This window comes from Polistes dominula, unplaced genomic scaffold, assembly GCF_049000335.1.
Source record: "Polistes dominula isolate Pdom_NZ unplaced genomic scaffold, Pdom_raw_medaka contig_78, whole genome shotgun sequence".
NCBI classification, from domain to species: Eukaryota; Metazoa; Arthropoda; class Insecta; order Hymenoptera; family Vespidae; genus Polistes; species Polistes dominula.
The window spans coordinates 1,923,871-1,948,222 of NW_028301042.1; the positions used below are offsets into that span (position 1 = coordinate 1,923,871).

The window sequence follows — 24,352 nt, forward strand, 5'->3', positions numbered from 1 at the left end:
CATTTTAGAAAATCTTACGAAAATAGTTTTATCAAATAAAATCTTTACGAAATACCTATGAATGTTTATTCACAAAAGTAGATATTTTGAGAAAATAAGTAAAAAAAAAAAAAAAAAAAAAGAAAAGAAAAGGAAATAGGAATAAATTCAACGATCGCGTGGTTACACGCTACAAGAAAGAAAGAGAAAGAGAAAAAGAACAAAAAAAAAAAAAAGAGGAACACTCGTTACGTGTCTTTCGATTCCACTAAAAATCTCATCCTCCTTGTAATCAGACCGACGCGGATGGAACAATCGTGCTTTCGTTGCATCGTAAAATGAAAGGTTTCAACGTTTTCTCTGTGAAAGGAATATGTAACGTATACCCTACACATACACATACACGCATATGCATACCTTTAAAATAGAAAGGGAGAGAGAGAGAGTGAGTAAAAGGTAAGCGAACTAGCGTGTACCTACATAAACGAAAGCAGAAAACGAAAGAGAGAGAGAGAGAGTGAGAGAGAGAGAGAGAGAAAGAAAAAGGATAGAAATAGAAACGAAGAGAAGGAAGAAAAGGAAGAATAAAATCCTGACACGCGTCACTCTCGTTTATCGTACGAGAAACTAAAAGTGCGAAAGAGAAAAGAAAGAGAAAGATGCACGCGTATCTAGGGCAGGCATTTATCGTAGTAATAAACATCTTTTCTACATTTTCACCGTCGATCAACAACTACATTTATAAAGGATCCCTTTTTATGAAAAATAATAAATCTAACAACAATATTCACATACATATATCTAATCTTTTTTATAATATCTTCATCTACACGGGAGTATGATTACGTGACGATGAACATATGTATAATAATATTCCTTTATGAAAGGATTTTTTTGTGTTGATTTGTGAATAAAAATTGGTTTTATTTATTTTTATTTTTTTTAATTATTATATTTTTAATTATATAACATTCGAGTCAAATTAATTTACATTTTATCTGATAAAGTGTGATTCGTATCTTTTGTTATACTTTTGATATATGAAAATATTATCATGAGAAAAGAGTTTAATTAATTTTCATTTTTTATTAAAAAAAAAAATATAGAAAACAAATAAATATGAATTATATATGTTATTTTTCAATTTTTATGTTAAACTCGATCTTATTGCAACTTCACTTGCAACATAGCACTTTCACTTGCACCATAGCACTTCACTTGCAATCAAAATATCTTCAATTTTATATACATACACACATATACACCTACAAGAATAAACCACGAGACAGTAAAAATGTTTTCATTTTATAAACAAAATAATACCACAAGAAAAAATGTATTTTCATCGTTAAATAAAAAAGTATCTACCAATTTAACATTCTTATTTAAAGAATCAATCTCTTATTTCACTTCACTTGTAAACTATGATTTCTTTTTTATCAATAAATATGTATATGTATATATGTGTGTGTTACCTTACATACTAATACAACTACAATTCATACAATACATGGACAGATAACCTATATGGATATATATGTGTATATACCGTATAGAAATATATATATATATATATATATATATATATATATATATATATATATATATATATATATATATATATATATATATATATATATAAAAGTAAGTAAGTGTAGTATATAGTAAAAAATGCTTTTATACATGGTTCTACGATCTACGAGCCGAGCGCTTTTAGGTGATCTCCGACCCCTACGGTTACCATCAGCGAAATTGCAAGCTCTCTTTTGTATTCGTCCCGTACACTCCTCTTCGTTCGATCTTTTCTTCCATACTCTACCTACTTCCCTTCACCCCGAACCTAAACCACTCCCCCTTTCTCTTCTTCCTCCTACTCTTTCTATTCTTCTTCTTCTTCTTCTTCTTCCATTCACCCCTTTGCCATACCACCACTTCGCAATTTTTAACCGACATAAATATAACAACGCGACACACACTCTTTCTATCTGAACGTCGGCTTAAGTTGAAAATAATGGTTAGAAGGGTACTGCAAAAAAGACCATCATTGTCATAATATTCTTCTATATGCGACACGTATTTTTCTTTTCGGCACATTTTTCAAGGATCAACAATAAAACGTTGTTTCTTATATACTTAAACTATGATCTATTTTCTTGTTTTATTTTTTATACAATAAATCATAGTAGATTTACTACATCAATTATTTATTTAGAAGTAAACAAAGTATTAACGTATATATAAAAATATATTAAAAAATACATGAATAAAATGTTAACTTGTTTTGTTTGCAAATGATTGACCAAAATGATTGACGATGAACAAAATATTCTCATAAATATGAAAATATATTATTAAATATATGTTAATTTAATTAAGAATTAATGTAATTAATTTAGTAATAAAATATCAACTGGTTTTGTCTGAAAATGAATAACCAAAATGATTGACGATGAAAAAAATATTCTCATAAATATGAAAATATATTATTAAATATATGTTAATTTAATTAAGAATTAATTTAATTAATTTAGTAATAAAATATCAACTGGTTTTGTCTGAAAATGAATAATGAAATGACCAAAATGATTGACGATGAAAAAAGTATTTCTATAGGTTGCATCAAAAAATTCAAACAGTTATCTAAAAATAATAGCCATTTCAATTATCCAAAAATCCTTGAACATAAAAGAAAAACTATTTCACAAAATACCTTAAATTGCAACTGAATAAACGAATACTAAATTTATTTTACAAAAAGACCATCAAATTTAATAACTAAACGTAATACTCGCAAAAAATCCGTCTGTAAATTTCAAACGAGTGTAGATATAAAAAAAATACACACACACACACACACACACATACACACGTATACAAAAATGTAGAAAAAGGAAGAAGAAAAATAAAAAACTGGTGGGAGGGGGGGGGTAACATACGAACGGAATCAGAAAAAGAGCAGAAAACGAGTATAGGAATGGGGTAGTGGAGTGGGGGGGGGCTGGGGGCGGGGGTAGTGGAGGAAAGAGGGGAAAAGAAGGGAAGTTGAAGTGAGGGATGGAAACGAGCGTGCGACTTAAATAATCCATCTCCATTTGCGAGTTACAAGTACATACGAATGCTTCTAACCGAGTTTGTTCGTTGGTACTACTATGTAGTAGCGTCGAACAATGTGCGAAATATAAAAGCAGATAGACTGACAGAGTATGAGAGAGAATGAGAGAGAGAGAGAGAGAGAGAGAGAGAGAGAGAGAGAAAGGGAGAGAAAGGGAGAGTGTGAGAGAGTGGGAGAAAGAGAGAGAGAGAGAGAGAGAGAGATAGATGTCACGAAACATGTTGGTACTTGAATGAGAGAGAAAGATAGTAACTTCAGTAATATCGCAACTCGTTACTTTCATTGGGTATACCTAACCCAGTTGTCAAATCACGTATAGTTTGCATTTAACTCGTTCAACGGTACATCACTGCCACACCCCCCCCCGCCTCCCCCTTCCCCCTTTCCTCTCACCATAACTCCCCCTATTTCCCTTTTCCTACTCCATTTTCATCATCCTTTTCCTACTCCTGTTTTTCTTTTTCTTCTGTTTCTTCCAGCTTTGATCCTCACCCCTTCCTCCCCCCACACTACTACTCCCACCACTACTTTTCATATATATATATATCTTTCTCTCTCTCTCTCTCTCTCTTTTTCTCTCTTTGTCTATTTTCAATCTTTTCCACATGAAATATATCCGCCATACGCAAACAATTTCCCAGCATACGTGGTAAACTTTACGTTGAAACAAGTCAAACAGCAGAAATGTTCTCATATTTTAATAATACTATTTCGAGGACAACGAGATGTGACTACTAAATATAGAAAATGGTTACTCAAGTTTTGTTATTTTGCAAATTTATTATTTAGATAATAGTTAAGAGAAAAAGATTAAAAAATTCTTTTCAATACGTCGATACTTTATATATAATACTATAATTAAATATTAAAATAATATAAAAACTGTAAAATCTAAAAAAAAAAATAAAAAAAAAACTTGGATGATAAATTTATAAAGTTGAAAAAAAAGTAAAAAAAAAACACGTACAATACTGAAGTTATTTTTACATCCTTGTTATTTACCAATAATTAATTATCGGATAAAACGATCGTCTATTAAAAATAAATGAAAAATACTTTTAGAAAATTAGAAAGACGGGGAGGGTTGGTAAAAGTTAGAAATGAAAGTTGAAAATGGATCGATCGTTTCGTAACAGAGAAAGACAAAACGGGGAAACGAGGGGGGGGGGGGGGCGGTGAGGGAAAAAGTAGAGAAGGATATAAAAAAAGAAGGAAAGAAAGAAAGAAAGCGAATAACGCGTGCCATTTAACGATAAAAATCCTTGAACGCCGACACGGTCGTTTAAAGAACGTAAATCGAGGAGTACCTAACCGGTTGAGAACGTTTTCGAATTAGTGGACTACGCTTAATCAACGGGAATCGTAAATTTAACCGCGGGTACTCGTTAGCGTCGATCGAACTACCTAACGGGGGTAAAAAAAAGAAAGAACAAGAATGAAAAAAGAAATAGAAAGAGAAAGAGAAAGCAAGAAAAAGGAAAAAAAAAATTAAGAAGAAAATTTTTCTCTGCTGCCAGACGAACGAGACTCTCAGACTTGAGAATTATCGCTGACGCGACGTGTTAAATGGAAAAAAAAAAATAATAATAATAATAAAAACAAGAAACAGAGAAAGAAAAATGTGTAAAAAAAAAAATAATAAGAAAATAAACACACAGCAAAGAAAGAGAATATAATTAAAACGAAACTTTTTCCCTTTCTGTGTCCTACTATTAAAAATAAAAACGACATACGACAAAAATACAACAAAAAAAAACCAACAACAAAAAATTCGTGATCATAGCGAGATACAAATATCAAAGAATGTTTGTACAGTAACGATGCAAGCGCACCAAAAGATTAAATTGAAAATCTAAACAACAGGTTGATTATATTTTCCTCCTAGATACATACAGTCAAATATAATTAGAGTCATGGTGTATAAACGCGAGATGTAGGATAGAAAGAAGTTGAAAAAGTTTGGAAGAGGTAAAAAATCGCGTTCATTGGCACTTTTTTAATTAAATTTTTTCACCCACTTTTGTCCTCTTTTTAACCTCTTTTCACTTTTCCATCGACTTCATACGCAATGAGGGATCTCTGATGCTACTGCATGCAGTACGTCGCCATCTTGATTATCACGTAATCACGTGAGCGTCACGTGAGTGTCACGTGAGCTCTTGAAAATTCACTAAAACTCATTAAAATAACCAAAAATGAAAATGTAACCAGATAAATACGATTACACAAAATAAAAAACAATGACAACAACAACAAAATAAATAATAAAAAATAATAATAATTATAATAATTGCTCCAATGAAAAAAGAGTATATTTTTGGAGTTTTATTTTTCTTGAAAAAAAAAAAAGAAAAATCGGCTAAACCTAAACAAACACATACACGCACGTACACACATACGTGTGTCAGATTAACGTACGAAAGTCGGATTAATCTTAATTCCTGCTAAGCCAATGAATATGATAAAGGACGATTATTGTATTCCTGCATAGCATTAGTCGAAGCATGGAAAATTCCATTGGGGGTTTTTCCATTCCACCCTCTTTCTCCTCCTCCTTAACAAACCCTCCTATATTCCTCATTGAAACATAGATAAAGAATGACGTTTTACTCTCTGTATTTAACAAACGTTAACTGCTTTTGTCAATCCGACATAAATCAATAGGTATTATCCAATCTAATATTTTATCAAGGACACTAATCTCTTTTAATTTTTTTGTTTTTTTTAGGGTGGAGGGTATACATTTTTTGAATATTTTTCTTTTTATTTTTTTTTCTCTGTATCAAGAATATATAAAAGAATATGTAGATATAAAAAGAAACGATAAGCGAAATATTTAATCCAAATATCTTTTTCACATTTTTCAAGATTAAAAGAAAATATCAAAGTGAGAGATTTGAATTTTTTTCGTATGAATGAAAAAGAAAAAAAAGCAAAAAGAAAAAAAAGAGAAAATAATTCAAATAAAATCAAATCAAAATTGTACGGGTATTAGATTTTGTCGATCATTTTGATCCTTATTTGATTAAATTCACTTCCCAATATAATTTTATTTAATATAATATGCAATAATAAAAATAATACAAAATAAATATTAATAACATATTTGATTAATTGTATTAAAAATAAAATTAAAATAAAAACAAACCTTTCAACGATAAATAATTCCCAATTATATTTAAAAAAAAATAAATAAAAAAATAAATAAACTACTTAAATAAACACACCACATTAAACCAACAAACCACATTTTAATCCCCTTTTTAGATCGAGTCAATATAAACGATAGAAAATAATGATCGAATTATGGAAGCAAGGGTTCTTATTCGAACCCTTAAAGGCGTTCAAACGATCGTGATAACAAGATGAAAAGATAAAAATGCTAGAAGATAGAAAATAAGCAAAAATAAGAAGAAGAAGAAGAAGGAAAAGGGTAAAGGTTGAGTTTGGTGAAAAGAAGGGAGGATGGTGGTCGACTACGAAGACGACGATGTTGTCGAAGGTGTAGGGGGTGTAAGTCAGAAAGGGTTGGACCAAAAAAGGAAAGAGAAATGCCTTGGGCGGCATGTAAGAGATGCACCAGGACTGGAATAGCGATGAAAGTCGAAAGGTTAAGCGTCTTATGGGATTCCATGGGGTTTCAAACGGTTCCCGAGAAAAGTGTCATTTATGTGGACGTGCTTCGCGTTCTAGGAACCGCGAAAATAAGAAAGGGAGTGCAAGTAGGAGAAACCATTGATGTTTATCACTGAAAAATAGGCACACCCTACTATCAAAGACCTTACGAACGTAAGAAAAAAAAAATGATTGGTATTCGTGTTCGATAACGAGAACGACGTGAACTTCTTCTTTCTTGAAAGTCAAAAGGGAAAAGTAGCATCAGCATTTTTTCTATACACCCATCTCCTTTTCTTTTTTTTATCTATTTATGGTAATATAACGATTGGGGAAAAAAGTACTTTTCTTTTTATTATTATTTTTTCTAGAATAAACAAGATCTTAAAAGTAATGCATCTACTTTTTATTGAATATAATTTAATATGATGATATTTATGTGTTTGTGTGTTTGTGGGTGAAAATGAGAAAATTGAAAAATTATTTTATACTGTGTGTATTAATTTAAAAACATCTGTTCGTATGAGAAAATATCTATCACTGATGACAATGATTAAAATAATTCAGCATATGTTTCATATTTTATTACAAATATTAATTAGATATTGATTAGAGAGTGTGTATAAAAAAATATAAAAACAAATATTGTCGATTAAAAAAAAAATATATAGGTAATAATTAATTTATGAGTCACCCTATTCCATAAATAATTTAGGTATCCTAATTAACAATGAATTAAAATAATAAATAATCATTATCCTATATTATCCACTAAACAATTACAAAAAAACAATCTCACAAATACTAATTACAATGTAATATATAAATAATATACAATACTGTTAACACCTATCTGCACATAAATATAAAAAATAAATGTGATTGAATAAAACAAAAAAGGAAAAATTATTGACCAAAGAATTAATTAGAGCAACCACCTGTTCAATGAGGAAAACACAGGTATCATTATTAAAAGATTATAATTTCAGAAAGATTTAACAAGGAAATAATAAACCTTTACGTTACAAAACATAAACTTGCGTGTAAGTATTTATAAACATATACATGTATATAGTTATATATATACTCATCGAGATTTCATCATTATATATTCATGCAACGGTAACAATAAATATCCTACATTGAGTATGAGTAAGAGAGAGATGGAGAATATGAGAACAATGCGACCTATTCGATATGTAATAAATACTTAATGAACAGTCGTGGGTGTCGATATACCCCGGTGCTCACTTTCCGCCAATTATCGATTCGAATCGAACGAACCACTGACGCCACCACCAATACTACTACAAACTACCCACTATTCCCATAACCATCCTCCACCCAACCCCATCACAAATACTACAATCATCTCTCACGCGTAAACTGAAAGTTAGAAGGAGAAAGAAACTAAAGAGAATGATAACAAGAGAAAGAGAAAGAATCATACACACATATACATACATATATATATATATATACCCCAAGAGATAATACCAGTGAACTCGTCGTCGGTAAACGGGTAAATGCGTTATCCAGCATAAATTCGTCGAAAACGTCATGCCATTAATCTTACGTGATTAATGTCCATTTATCGATCTACCAAACCCCCCACCAATCCCCTCATCCACCCCTTCCCACACTTCTTCTCTTACAACCCATTCCACTTTTACCAAAACCCCTCACCAACTACTACTACTACTAACTCACTTTGAAACGTTTCTCTCGTAGACTAAAAGTCAAATCAAATGCAACCCTCGAATATATTCTCGAGTTTATACTTCGATTATTTATTGCAATTTGTTTTGTTTTTTTTTTTTTTTATATATTGTACGATATTTAAAATGTAAACCTTAACCCTTCTCATATTTTGTCATTGGTTTTCCTTTTTTTTACAATTTTTTTGTATTATTCTTTCAGTACAGAAAACACCCTGCACCCTACCAAAACTATCACTACCCCTCTTAGTTTACTACTGATTTGTTTTTTCTTTACCCTATTTTTACAATTCTCGTTATCTTTCTCCTCTTCATCTTCTTCTTTCTTTCAGTGTTTTGTTTTATACGATATTTTAAAGTAAAAAATACACCCAGTCCATCCCACCAAAAGCATCAGCACCCCTTCCTCTAATTTTCTTTCCCCTTTTTATCCCAATTTTGTTGTCTCTCTTCCTTTTCTTTTACTTCTCCTTCTTACATTTCTTTTTTTATTCTTTCAGGACGATAACTCGTCTATGTGGTATGAGCCAATGATAACAATGGAAGAACGTAACAACAATGACTATAACAACAATAACAACAACAAGAACCGCAATGTAACGTTACGACGACAACGTTAACGATGAAAACAAAACAGACAGCGACAGGTTTGCCGCAAAACCGTTCGAGATCGATTCGTTTCCGACCCTGGGTCTTCCTATCCTCCCACGAACTACGAGACTCGAAACACAACCAACACCACCACCAACAGTAACACCGCTAGTGTACCACCACCAGTACCACCGACACCACCATCATCTACCACGATTCACCATTGCACTATTTTCCTATTTTCTCTTGAATAAATCCAAACGATAACGAGCGTAACCGCATACCAAAACCTCGTTCCTATAGTTTCAACCCCCCACCCTTCCCTCTTATCTTTCTTCATTTTTATATACTCGTAGTTTTATTTTATCTTTTTTCTCTGATTTCTTTTCATTTTTTTTTTTTTTTGTATAAAATAGTAAGTTTATGATCTTACAAATACACACACAAGTATAATACATACGTAAACGTAGGTTTGAGTTCTATGAATGAAACTGCATACAAACAACTGCATTTGTTTCTATAGTTTCAACCCTTTTCCGAACTTTATCTTTCTTCATTTTTATATATTCGTATGATATTCTTCTTTTCGGTTCTAGTTATTTTTTTTTTTTTTTTCCTAATATTTTTGCGTAATTTGTACCAGTTGACTATCGATTTATACGAGAGACTAAAAAATGATAGAAAGAAATATATTGAGAGACAAAAAAGGTTTACAAACTATCGCATGCATAGACCAATTCTACAAAAAATAAAGAATCATGTGTACAGATCACACGTGTTAAAAGTGAAACCTTCAAAAAACTAAGTTTCGAGAGAATGAAACGAATTCTTGCTTAGTATTAAGGCCGTTTCTTTCCCCCACTACATCGTCCGTTTCTTTCCCCCACTACATCCCGGTTTCGTTTTCCCGCTGCATCACCGCGTTTCATTTTTTCAAGTCACACCCATTCTAAAGAAGTTTTCACTTCAAAAAATATAAAATATAAAATAAAGCAATACCAACAGCTATACAAAAAAAAAACCAAATGTGTTGAGATCATTCACAGTACAAGTGAAACCTTCGAAAAGGCAACTTTCGAATGAATGAGACGTGCGAACTTCGTAATATGTAAGCGCACACAAGCACACATATGTAAAACAATAAGTAGCTAAGGGTGGGGAGGCTAAGAGTGGGAAGGGGACCAATAGGAGACCGTGATAAGAAGAAACAAATGAATACTGACTGATATTTGTTTGTCTGTTTTCAGTGCCACATTTTTGTTTTAACGAGTGTTGCATTTTCGTTTCATATGTTTCATGATTCTACAAAATTCTTTACTTCCAACAAAAAGTGTAAGCCAAAAAAACGGAAAGAAAAAAAGAAGGTAGATGAAAATTGCAGTAATAGTAGTGGGGATAGTGATAGTAGCGGTAGTGGAGGGGATAAATGGTAGTGGGAGTTGTGGTACTGGTAGTGGGGAGGAAAAAACAAAACTGCGTAGAGGAATAAAAATGGTACGAAAAAAAAGATGAAAAATTTGCAAAGCTTATACAGGTGAAGAGAAAAAAAGAGAGAGAGAGAGAGAAAAATTGAACAACAGACTAGCCGTGAATCGAATTAAAAATTCACCAACCGACTACTTATCCTCTCTGGCTAACTTTTCATCCATTTTCTATATATATATATATATATATGTATTATTATTATCATTATTATTATTTTCCATTATTCATATTATAATTTTGTGTCCTTGTTCGTAATGTTTGATCTATTCATCTCTCGTTTTCGTTCATCTATCTCTTTCCATTTTCTTTCAGTAACATTTCCCTCATCCTTTCAGTCATTCTCATTGGGTAGGAAAAAAGCACGTGATCGGAATGTTCATTGGTAATTCAGCGTTGATAGAAATGGCAATGGTATAGGAAGAAAGAGAAAGAGAAGGTTGAAGAGGGTGGGGTCATTTGAGGAGAGAAACGTGATAGGAGAGTGTCGGTGGTCTAAAAAAAGAGAGGGGATAGGAATATTCTTTCTTTTTTTTTTTTGGAAGAAGAAAAAAACTCCCTAGAGAGATGAGTAAGATGCAGAGATAGAGGAAAAAGTCGTGAGCTTTCGATAAAGGTAAGGTAGCTTGAAAATTGCTTAAAAATCAAAAGCAGGTAAAAAAAAAAAACGTACGACTAAAAAGGGGAAACTATTTCTGTCCTGAATTTCGAATATATTCGAATTTTAGAGAGTTTTAAAGGTGATTGGGTGGTGGTAGTTGTTAGTGGTGATGTTGGATGATGTTGTTGTTGGTAGTAGTAGTAGTAGTAGTAGTAGTGGGTGTGAGACTTTCAAAGTGTATGAGCGCGCAAGCTTAAAGCTTCTTCTACTTTCAACTTCTTTTACTTCTACTTCTTCAACTGTTCTTCTTTCTTCATCTTTTCGTTTCTTTTCTTTTCTTTTTTTTTTTTTCTTTTATTCGAGAAAAGGAAAGTGTTGAGGTTGATGAGAAGAAAGAAGTTAAGATTGAAGATTCGTTTCTCTTTCTTAGAAAAGATTAAAATATAAGAAAGAATCTTAGTTGAAAAAGATAAAGATAAAAAGAATGAGAAAAGGGGAAGGGGTAAAGTGAGAGAGTGAAGGGGGGAAGAAAAGAATTTTATGTTCAATCAGAAATTTATCTGTAAACGTTGCAATAATAATTCTTACGTTTAATAACAATTTACTGAATATAAACAAAAAAAAATCCAAATGTTTAAACATTGAAATTTTAATTTATTAATTTATTCATTTATTTATTAATATTATATTACTGAAATTATATAAACATAAAACATTTGAAACAATTTCACCTTTAAACATTATACGAATTAAAATAATATGTTCATCTTATAATTTGTTTAAAGTGATTATCTATTATTATTATTAATATTATTATTATTTTATAATTTATTTAAACAAATGAAATATTACGAAAGAAAAATAATGACGCTTTTTCTTGAGGAGAATTTATAAAAGAACTAAACCAATGAACGAAGCTTTGGTTCCATGAAAAATGAGACAGGAAAGGAAAAAGGGACAAAAGAATAGAAAAATCAAAAGGATGAGAGAGAGAGAGAGAGAGAGAGAGAGAGAAAAAGAAGGAGGAAAAAGGGTTTCGAAGGGAAAGAGGATGCTCTCGATGGTGAAGCATTATTCGTAGAATGGGACAGGTAGGAAATTCAAAAGCGTATGTTTGTCGTGTCCACTTGATGATCACTTCTCGGAATTGGCCTTCGTGTCACCAAGAGAATTTCAGGGGTCTTCAATCCCTTGTGGTCTTGTCGGTGAACGTTCTAAGGGAATTCACTAAAATTCAATTAGACAACCCTCTCTCTCTCTCTCTCTCTCTTTCTATTTAAAACTTTAATTCTTCCTTTAATTCTCTAATACTTTTACCTTACAAAACTTTAAATAAAAAAACAGTTTAACGTTGTAATATTATTTCAGTGAATTGAATTTTGACTAATTTTTATTATATTATAATTTTAATTAATTATGAAAAGAAAAATTTAGTAAATGTATCAAACGTGTTGTTTAATTCTTTTCTTTTTTGTAAGCGGAATTGTAAGAAAATAATTTTTCTTTCTTTTAAATATAATCTAGTTAAAAAAATAAATAATATGAATTACTGTATGCAACATATTTTTTTTTTATTCTTTCCAACTTAAACTTTATTTTTTATTAATCTAGTAAAATTAATTTGAAATAAATTACGATTAGAAGTAAAATATTAATGAATGTATTTAACATATTTTTTAAATTTATTTATTCAAATAATAAATTTATTATTCATATCTAATAATTTGATTTCAAATGAAATACAATTAATAGATTAATTAAAATAATTAAAATAATTAATGAAACTATGCAAACACATTTTTAATACTTATATATTAAATTAATTTTATTTAAACAATCTGATGACATTATAAAGCAACAAAAAATAATAATAATTGTTAAATTAACGTTAGATCTTATAACAATTCAAAATAAAATTCAAGAAAATAATTTAATATTACAGAATATAAATCTCAGATCTCACTTATTTTTCTTAACCATCAAAGAAGTTTTACCTTGCACAACAAATATTAGATACTACGTAACTATAACTGGAATTATGGCAAAGCTTACGAGGCTAAATCTAGTCGAGAACACACCACTATTCTCAAAAACTTTCTTTTATTTTTCTCTCTCTCTCTCTCTCTCCCAAACTTTTTCCTCAAGTACTACGAAATTGTCTGATTGAAAAAAACCTCGGTTTCTCTTTTACTCGAAATACGAAAACCCCTTGGTAAGATGAGTGTATGCTAACTTACAAACTCATCTTTTCTCAAAATAACCTCGATATATTTCAACCTACGTTATAATTCGTACACACACATATACACATACATAAAAAAAATACAATTACCAAAATTTATCAAGAAAAGAACTTTTTTTTTTTTTCTCAAATTTACGACAACGATATGCAAATACTTTAAAAGGAAATGTGGTGGTGGTGGTGGTGGTGATGAGAAATAAAAAATGAAAATAATATATTCTTCACTTAATCAAAAGATAGTTTAATATTATTACCCCTATCTTTTCTTCCACGTAATAAAAAAAAAAAGAAAAAAGGGTTGAAGTAGGAAAAAAAAAAGAGTAGGTAAAAGAAACGATTCGATGAAATCATTCCAAGCTACGAAGTCATAAAATATTCGCGAGAAAGCAGAGCCAGCTAACTTTATATAGTCGTTGAAAGCTCGAAAAATGGATATATATAAAAAAAAAAAGAAAAGAAAAAAAAATTAAAATTGTCAACGTATTCTTCAATCATCTTTCACACTAATTGTCTAATCACAATTTTACTTGTATTTATACAAATTATGAACAATTGTTTTCCTTACGTATTATAACATTCACGACATTTATTATTAATTTATTATTAATTTTATTATATTTATTTATTATTTATTATTAAATTTTGTTATATATATAATTATAATTAATAATAATAATAATATTAATAATAATACTCACTATTATAAGTAATTGTAATATTATTTATTATTAAATTTATTAAATTTATTTTTTAATTATTATTACATTTACTATATTTATCTCTTATTTATTATTATATTTATTATATATATATATATATATATATAGAATAATATATATTTTTAAACGTATATATATAAATTATATTAATATAAAATAATTTGTAATAAAATAATCGAATTTGGTGTTTTATTCTTAAAATTAATTGTAATTCTTTATACACGTTTACTTTTGCAATATATTATAATATTTAATATATATATATTTATTTATTTATTTATTTGTAAATTAAAATGAATATAATTTGTTATTGAAAAATGAAGTATTTAAAAAAACAAAAAACAAAAAAAATACGTTGTATCGATCAATTAATCGGATATTCAAATTTGTCTCATTTTATATTATGTCACCTACGTTATTTCAGTAATCGCAATATATTTCAATTAACATCGTAACATAAATTATAAATAATCTCTTACGTGTGTGTACGTGCACGTGTGTATGTTAAAAGAATATGAAATTAAATGAAGATACATTAATCTCTGTTTGTTTCAAAAGATTTCTATTTTAAACGTTAAATGCACTTTATATGCACACATAACTTTATGTAATCATATTATAAATGCATATTTTAAAAATATTTATTACACCTATATATTATAAATCTGTCATGAGTGTATAAAAATTGTAAATTGATGTAATGATTTTTTAGATTTCAATTTAAAAAAAAAACCTTTTCTCATGTAAATAAACCTTTTTTTTTTTCAATGTTTTATTCGAGTGGGTTTAAATATTTGATATATACATATATATATATTTTTTTGGTGGATCATAAATTTGATTAGAATCGAGACTTATTTAACGTCAACCCTAAAACTTACGAAGAAGAATGAAAAATAAAAAAAAAAAGAAGGAAAAAAAAATAAGGAAGGGTGGATATACACGCTAAGGGTATATCCGTTGGATGAATTCCAGTAGGGATGCCCGTGGCAGCAGCTTTCGGTAGAGCTTTCAAAATGGTAGTACGATCGTGAGCTTGGTATTACAGATATTAGCGTCGCCAGTAACTCTTACGAAACGGCCTTGGCACGTTAACCGAACGAACCTACCACCCCCACTAACTTTACTACCTTCAATTTTCTTATCTTTTTTTTTTTTTTTTATTTTCTTCTATTTTTTCTTTTTACGAGCAAAATCTCTTTAAACAAATATCGTCGATCGTAACGCGTATAAATAAATAAATGATTCCTGTTTAACCGTGATTTTTCTGAGTTTCAAAACACCTAACTTTCACATTGAACTATTATTCATTTAAGTATATAAAAATGGATTGAAAGTTTGTGAAAATGATTAATTAATAATATGTTTATTGTCAGCATGAAAAAAATTAAATATCTAGTCACTGATAGAGTTCAGAATGTGTCTAATATTGGAACATTGGTCGTCCGAGATAAAATTTTGGAATTGGTCAGCAACTTTAGTTATTTATGATCGATCATAAATCAGACGAACGAAATAAACGAACAACTTAAGAAAAGAATCAATTTTAGGCAATGTGTGCTTTTATTCGATCAATAAATTACTCAGCTTTTAGTTTCTATCTAGGCGTTTCAAAATCAGGATATACAGGACAATCATCCTACCGGTAGTCCTTTATAGTAGCAAAACGTGGTCACTTACGTTACGGGCCCAAAAGAAATTTATGATTTTTAAAAATAAAATTGTTCGTAAAATCTTCGGTGTATAACGCGATGAGGAAACAGGTGAATGGAGGAAACCCCATAACGTAGAAGTACACCGACTGTATAACAAAACCGGACATCATTAACGTCGTAAAATCACGCCGAATAACATGGGCAGGTGTCACGTGGCGCGTATGGGGGAGGATCGAACGGTGCATAAAATACTGGTCGGTATAACCAATGGGAAAAGACCACTGGGTAGACTGGGACGTAGATGGGAAGACAATATTATTTCAGAATCTTAAAGAAATGGGCTACGAAAACTGCGAATGGAAGGGTCAAGCTTAGGGACGAGAACACTGACGGGATTTGGTATCTGCTGCAATGAACTTTCTAATTCCTACTGCTAATTAATAATAATAATAATAATAATAATATTATGGGTATTGTCATATGTAAATCATACGTGTTATTGTACTTTTGTTTTAAAATAATATTCTTGTAAATTATTTATGAAAAATTATTTGAATATATTGATGAATATATTGTATGCAAAAAATGTATTTTATAAAAACTATGTTTAACATTGGATAAAAATAATAAAAATTCTAGATAATTAATAAAACATTTAACTTTGAAACTAATACATTTTCAAAGTTAGAAATTTGAAAGTACAAAGAAAGTATAGAAAAGAAAAATTGAAACAATAGATTATTGACATATTAATCATCACAAATAAATCATACTGTATTTCATAAATTGTATGAAAAATCTATAAAATAATTTGTATATTTAAAATAATAAAATAAAATTACATGTATATAGTAACACGTGTAATACTCATAAATAATTAACAATATATTTAAATCTAAATAATAACACGAATCAAATTTAAGTATTAAATTTACAATTAAAGTATTAACTATAATTTTCAATTTTCTTTTTCATTTTATTTATATAACAATTATTTCGTCTAACTAAAATCAATGTTTAGATATCATAGATCAAATCCGTTTATAACGTTTATATATATATATATATATATAACACGTAGAAGAGAAGAAATCAATCCAAGAAAAAAGGTCTATGCCTTTTTCTCAACAATATTGACAAACCCGATCGGGATTTAAGGGAGAATAAAAGGTAAAGAAAAAAAAGAAACGGAAGAAAATAGAACGAGAAAAGAAGAAGAAGAACAAGAAGAAGAAGAAGAAGAAGAAAAATAGAAATAGGATAACTATAGATAAAGAAGAGATAAAAAAGAAGGTAAGATAGATAAAATAAAATAAAATAAAATAAGAAGAAAAAGAAAAATAAAAGTAAAGTAAAGTAAAGGTAAAGAAAGAGATAAAATAAGACGAGTAAGTATAGAATACTTCAATGAAGTTTCACCTTAGAGAAAGATAGAGATAGTTACATAGATAGATAGATATAGATATATATATACAGTCAAAGTAAAAGATAGAAAGAGAAACAGAAAACTAGAGAAATGAAGATCCCATCTAAATCTCACGTCTATCTTATAGTTTTAAAGAGAATTTCTAGACCAAGATCTTTACTACTTTGTAACTTCATCTACCAAGTTTAATGGTGTCGTGTATTGTGATTTTACTTCTTTTTGTGTGTACTAAACTAAAAGAGAAATGAAATGAAGACCAACAAAAAATGTGTAAACAAACAAATGTACGAACATACGAATGAAACAACCAACCTACGAGCGTACGAACGAACAGAAAACCAAAACCAAAACAAAAAACAAAAACAAAAAACCAAAACAAAAATATAAAGAAAGAAAGAGAATAATTTATTAACTAGCGAGTTTATTCCGACAGATTAATTGATATCTACTGTTCTGTTATATCCACCTACCTGACTCATACTCACACACACACATACATATAAACATACACGTGTACATACATAAATAGATACGTACATAAATAAATGGTTGATATACGAGTATATGAACGTATGGTATAAACATATGTGTTCACATATATATACATTATATAAATAAATATTTAAATGAATGAAAAAGTAAGAGCAAAAAGAAAAGGGTTGTTTATAGTAATATATGAGACACAATTTAAAATGGTTTAGTCATATAGTATAATAATCGATCTTTGAACAATTGTTACGTGAAACAATTCGTTGCACCCGCTGAGCAATAATCTCCTACGAGCAATCTCGTAATTCAGCGTAAAATAACAGATGCGAATAACAGCAGAGCTTTCGGTAAACGTGATTATTTGGTAAACGTCAGTAACGTAGAAAAGAGGGGGAAAAGGGTGAATGTAGGACGAAGGAGGTTGGGTTGGCAGCAACGATGACGACGAATTCGCGAAACCCATAAATCGAACTGAAATTTAATGTTACAAATATGGGGATCGTCAACTAAATCAAATCCTATTTTATATTGTTTAATGCAACATATTCAATTTCATTGTTAAATTAATTCAATTAATTGTACAAACACAACTCACCAAGCTCGTTCCACTTGTCAACTTTCAATGTTCCTTCCTTCCTTCCTTCCTTCCTTCCTTCCTACCCTTTCTTTTGTCCCTTCCGTTCTTTCTTCTGTCCTTTACCTTTGCTTTCGTACAACGTGAATTTTAAATATCCAAAATTGTTTTTTTTTTTTTTTTTATATTTGTTTCATTTTTTCATGTTCACTGGTTAAACAATAAACAAAAGATTAAAAGATACTTGAAAGTTTGATCGTATCTGTGTATCAGATAATTGGCCAATTGATCCATCGACTAATCAATCAATCAATCAATCAATCAATCAAGCAATCAATCAATCAATCAGACAAATCATTCGGTTTCAGTCTGAATAGTTAATCCCGAAATATAACAAAAATCGAAAAGTTCAACACACAATCACTTTGTGACATCCAAATTAATGCACTACACATATCCTCGTACTCGTTCAAACATCACTATAGTTCTACGTGTATACTTCAAATAACTATTTCAATTATTCACTAAAATCCAATTCAAAAAAAAAAGAAAAAAACAAACAAACAAAACCAACAAAAAATTAAAATTCACTTCTCGCAGTAGAATTGGATGTAAAATTGTGTCAAATAAAAAACCACCACACCCTTACAACGTCATTCAATTCTAAAAACAATCTTTACGATGTATGATGATCAAAAATATTAACAAAAGTGAATAAAAAACACTTTTACAAACAAAATTGAACAAAGAATAAAAAGAAATAAATCAAATTAGTGAATGATAATTGTCGTTAAAGTTAGAAATGAAATTGTGAAAGATATTTCTATTTAAATGACAGTGAAGTGTACTACTACTACTACTACTACTAGTACTCGTTAAATTAATTAATCACTCGGTATACGAGCGTAGCAGCCAATTTTCCTGCTGTTAAATGCAACCCTTTTCCTTTTCCAACCTCCCCCAACCCCTTACTCTCTACTTCCTATTTTTTATTTCTTTTTTTTCAACTACCCCTCAGTGGACCCGAAGTCTCTCTCGGCGTGGTTGCACTTTCACGAACCAATTCATCAACCATCACCACCACCACCACCACGAATAACTGCACACACACAAATGTCGAGTGCCTACTTTAATTGCGAATTATCGCCTTGTTGCAAAATTCTATCGCCCTTTACCAAACCCTTCAAAATAATTTACATCCAATATATACACCTATACACACATGGTTACATATACATACTAATACTTATGCATTACATTACTTGCATCTATATTCACGTAAAACCAATGATGCAAATGCAATTCATGTCTGGTAACGTCGTTCTTTGTTATCTTCTGATAAGAGGAAAATAGTAGAAGAAAGTAATAGTAGTAGTAGTAGTAGTTGTTGTTGTTGTAGTTGTATTAGTAGCAGAAAAAAATAAAAGAAGACAAAAAATACAGCAGGGGTTGCAGCATTCTTTATCCGAGTTTTACATTCGAAAAAAAATAGACAAGTTGAATACTCGATTTTTTCAAGCACTGTAAAAAAAACAAAAAAAATATACAGAAAGAGTACCACTATACACTCTTCTTCTTCTTCTCTATTCCACCATTATTCTATACAAGAATGCTCGAAGTCGATAATTAACGCTATTTTTCTTTTCGTGTATTTTTTTGTTTTTGTTTTTTTGTTAATCAAACACATACGAAGCAACGTAAAAATATTCTACTCGATTTAACGGAAGAATTTTTTATTTTTATTTTAGTTATTATCCTCATGATGAACACACCCTCGTTTTATAATGAAAACAAATGAACTGAATGATTTTTCAAAATCAATTTTACGTTGCGTTATAATTTTTTCCGAATATTGACGAAAATATGAGAGGAGAAAAACAAGTTTTTATTTAATAATTAAAAATAAACTTTATCCGAATTTATGAAAATGTGAATTTAATTAAATGAAAATAATCAATTGCTATTATAAATTCATTTAGAAAAGAAATATGAATTGAAAATGTGACTCAACACAAATTGCAAAGATTATATTCTAAAGAAATTATTGTTTAAATAAAAAAAACAATGAACATTTAATTGATAAGATTAATTAAATTTACTACCGTACGAAAACTGTACTACGAAACCGGATTTGAATTTGCGCGCGTAAATTGTAACTACGTTTCACTCAACTTAAATAGGAAATATCATACAATTCAAAACACACCCACCCTTATTTCCAACCCTTGATATAATAACAGTAAAAATGTTGAATAAAACACAAAGATTAATATGCAATAAATAATATAAAAGTGAAATGAAATAAATGATAATTAAAATGTACACGTACACATATATAAATCACTTGAATTCTTGTTAAACAACACTGACACAATGAAGTTACACTGTCATATTAAAACAAGCGCACACACAGGTTGATTTCCATCCTTGTTTTCAATATCTTCTTGTTTAAAAATCACTCCTGAAATTGTTTAACGAAATAAAATTTAAAAAAAAAAAAAACAAAAAAACCAAAGATGACCGTACAATTAAAACAAATACACTGACACACTTTGACGAGATTTGCATTTGAAAATAAAAATATTCATTTCGATCGATTTGAAATCACATAGACACACGCGTGCACACTTGTCCGTATTTATTTTTATTAAATATATTTTATTAGAATGAAATATTTAAAAAAAAAAAAAAAAAACTATTTGAAAACGTTGCTCGCTTTCGAATATTCGTATGAAATTCGAAACAAATGAATACGCGCACTGACACGAGGTAAACGCGGCGAATGCGGAGCGAGCAATGGTGGGAAGGAACGAATTCGCAACTCTCGAATCTCCCCACCACGTAGCGAGGATTGGCGAACTGAACCGAACGGTACCGACGTCAAACGAAGGTCAATGCACGCTAGGAGAAGAAGGGTCTCTCTCTCTCTCTTTCAGTCAGTACAGTACCAGACAATTAATCGCGGGAAATATAATGCTCGATCGATAACTTCCAAATGTTTCTCTTTTTATCCTTTCAGCAATAATCAAAGAATACATCCTGTATCCCTTTTTCTTTTCCTTTTTTTTTTTTTTTTATTATTATTTATAATATTCAATTTAATCTTATATAACCCATTCGTATTTTTTCTTTTTTATATAACTTAGCAATACGATCCTAAATTGGTTTTAAATAATTATCAGATTATTTTAACAATTGTTTTTATAGTATTAATTCTATTTTTTTTTGGTTTATAATTGTTTCTATTTTATTTTATAGATGATAATAGATCTATATACAGATGGTATGTAGAAAATATAAAAAAGCTTGAAAATAATAAGAAATATAATGGTTTTCGAAGACTCGACCAAAAAAAAATGTTAGGTTATAACGTATCGAAAGTATCTACGCATGAGTTCTGCGCAATTTTTTAAAATGGCCCTTTACTTGAGTTCTCAATACAGTTTTAAAATATCAAAACTTTAGAAATGTAATAATTAAAGATAAAAATGATCAAAACAGATAATTTTTTATCTCAAATTATGATATAATATGATTAATAAAGCTCGACAAAAAAAATGAAATCAATTCCACAGATTATTACATGAACTATAATTATGTAAAAAAATTTACTTTCATTGCATATATCTTTTATTCACTATATTCTTGTAATATGCAAACGAAATTCCGTATAAATTATACATTTGATAATTGACTTATATGCAGGTAGAAAAGTATAATTAATAAGTCCACTTTATTTTAAAGCTTTTCGTGACAAAAATTAAAATTAAATATTCTTTACACAGACGTAACTAAAAAAAATATAATAAAAACTTTAGATTCGATTAAAGATTTTATTAAAAAACAAAACAACAAAAAAACTCGTACAAATCTACTTCACCTTCGAGTAATAACTTGAAATTACTAATTAAGAGAAACACAAAGGGTGAAATGAAAAAAAGAAAAAGAGTCTTTCAAATGAAATTAGTACGATTTTCTATGTTCGAACAATTAAAAATACACCTGAATTTATGTACCAACACTTTGATCCTTTCAATCAGCATCCTTACTCGTACCAGACAAAACTACAAATACTTTTTACATTTTAAAATAATCCTTCTCTACAGTATCTAAAGAAAACAACGAAAAAATATTTACTGAATATTTGAAACGTCCGATTATCTAACAAACTGTTACAATTTTACAATTTAACTGTAACCAAAGAAAAAAAACTAAATATCCTTTTTACATTAACAAATCTTATTATAATAAATACAAATATATCGAAACAAACTTAAATCAAAAATTCTTACTGAATATAAAAAAAAACATTTTAATTCAACTTCATAGTAAAAACTAAAGTCACAAATAAAAAGAACCAAATGAAAGGAACAAGAATCCTAATTAATAATAAAAGAAAGAAAAGGAATATATTGATACTGGAGATAAAAATGTTTCGAAAAGGATGTATTCGCATTGGAATGACTCTCTCGAACAAGATGATCCTCTTCCCCCACTCCTACCCCATTTCCTTCGTTCTGCTCAACAACTGAGATACTACTCCCGTTGGTTGCCTGGCACCAGCATCCTCCAAAGTAAATATTTGACGAGTAGCTCCCGCTATCGCGGCAATACCCGTTGCTGATGAGGGTTGTGCAGTGTGCACCCTTGCTCCTATCCTTTCATCCACTAGCGTACTAGCGTCGAGTGTTGGTACGTCACTTTGTAAAATTACAGTTCCTAGGGTAGTTTGAAATCGTTCGTTTCACTCCATCTATCTATCTATCTCTCTCTTATTTTCTGAACGTAAAACTCCTCGAACTGGACCAATACGATCGAAATTCATATAAGCTGATCGTTTCAAACGTTTACATTCGATTCAAATCGAGACGGTTAGGTTCAATTTAACTTTGTGTCTACACCTATCTGAAAACATTCAACAATGTTTACAAATAAATCGTACAAAATTATATACATTTAATAACACACACACATAAATATGTAGATACATGTACAGATACATAGATAGAGTAACATATGCAACTATACCTGAGTAAGTCGATTTACAAGAGAAAAAAAAAAAAAAAGAGACCACAACGCTTAGGGGTATATTGCGTTCATACTGAAAGCAAGTTACATCTCGTATCCGGAAACTCTTTCTTAAGTGCGAAACAAGAAAAGTGCATTCTCGATGGTAAGTGTGGAAATCTTCAAAACCACTTCTCGGTTCGATCCTATAGAATTTTCTGGATAACATTTAAAACGTACTCACATAACTTGGTATATATTACATTCTTATATTATTAAATGTGTATTTTCACTTTATATATTTTATTTATTTTAAAGTATTATCAATGTATGATAAAAGTATTATTTACATGATTAAGTCAATTAATCATTTTCACTTATGTAAAAAGTTGAAAGTATATGAAAGTATATGAAATTCAATTGTTTCAATAATAATTATAAAAAACTAAGTATATATTTTAATTTTATATTATTATTATTATTATTATATTTTTGAATAATGAAATTTATTCTTTGACGTAATAAAAACTGTCCTAATATCAGTGTACGAATAAACAACGAAGATGTTTTCAAGCGTTCCCATTGAAATGCACTAGCCTGGATGCAACTACGATATAAACGAAAGATAGTATATATGTATATATGTATATATATATATATACCTTAGTTGGTTTTGCTCGAATCTATAAAACATAAGCATTATACTTTCTAATCTTGTAGGCTAGCGGCGAGTCTGGTATACAGCATTAACTCTCAAGGCAAATGATGCGTGGCTCATCGCCAACCAAGCAACTCTCCTAGCTATGCTTTTGGTAACTTGAACAACATTGTTTGTTCCTTACCGCTATCGACCAAAACCAACAACCATTTTCCATTGGTTGGTTTGACAATCGATCCTAAACGAAATATCTTTCGATTTGGAATTCTGCAATCTAAGATAAATACAATTGTTGTTTTGTTTTCTTTCTATTTACAAATTACAAATATCAACCATGTGTGATATTTCAAATTATGGGTTTTCTGTTAAAAAAAAAAAAAAATAATAAAAAATAAACATGCGATAAAATTTGCAACATTAGTAATTTATAAAAATATTATAAAGTATTTCGTTTGTTATTCAATTGATTCATATTTTATTTATA

General features: G+C 29.4%; 1 protein-coding gene across 9 annotated transcripts in view; it reads right to left on the reverse strand.

Annotated features, from left to right (window-relative positions):
- The window catches only part of LOC107066761 (TWiK family of potassium channels protein 18), a 269,165-nt gene extending 248,175 nt beyond the window's left edge, over positions 1 to 20,990 (reverse strand). For 4 of the 9 annotated variants that reach the window (XM_089175082.1, XM_089175073.1, XM_089175080.1 and 1 more), the window contains exons 1-2: positions 20,533 to 20,990; positions 18,225 to 18,727 (exon numbers count right to left, since the gene is read on the reverse strand). The gene's annotated coding sequence lies outside the window, so the exon portion shown is untranslated. Of the gene's footprint in view, positions 1 to 18,224; positions 18,867 to 20,532 lie in introns of all 9 variants that reach the window. The other 5 variants (XM_089175081.1, XM_089175078.1, XM_089175076.1 and 2 more) reach the window with 5 other exon arrangements.
- Positions 20,991 to 24,352: the final 3,362 nt, after the last annotated feature.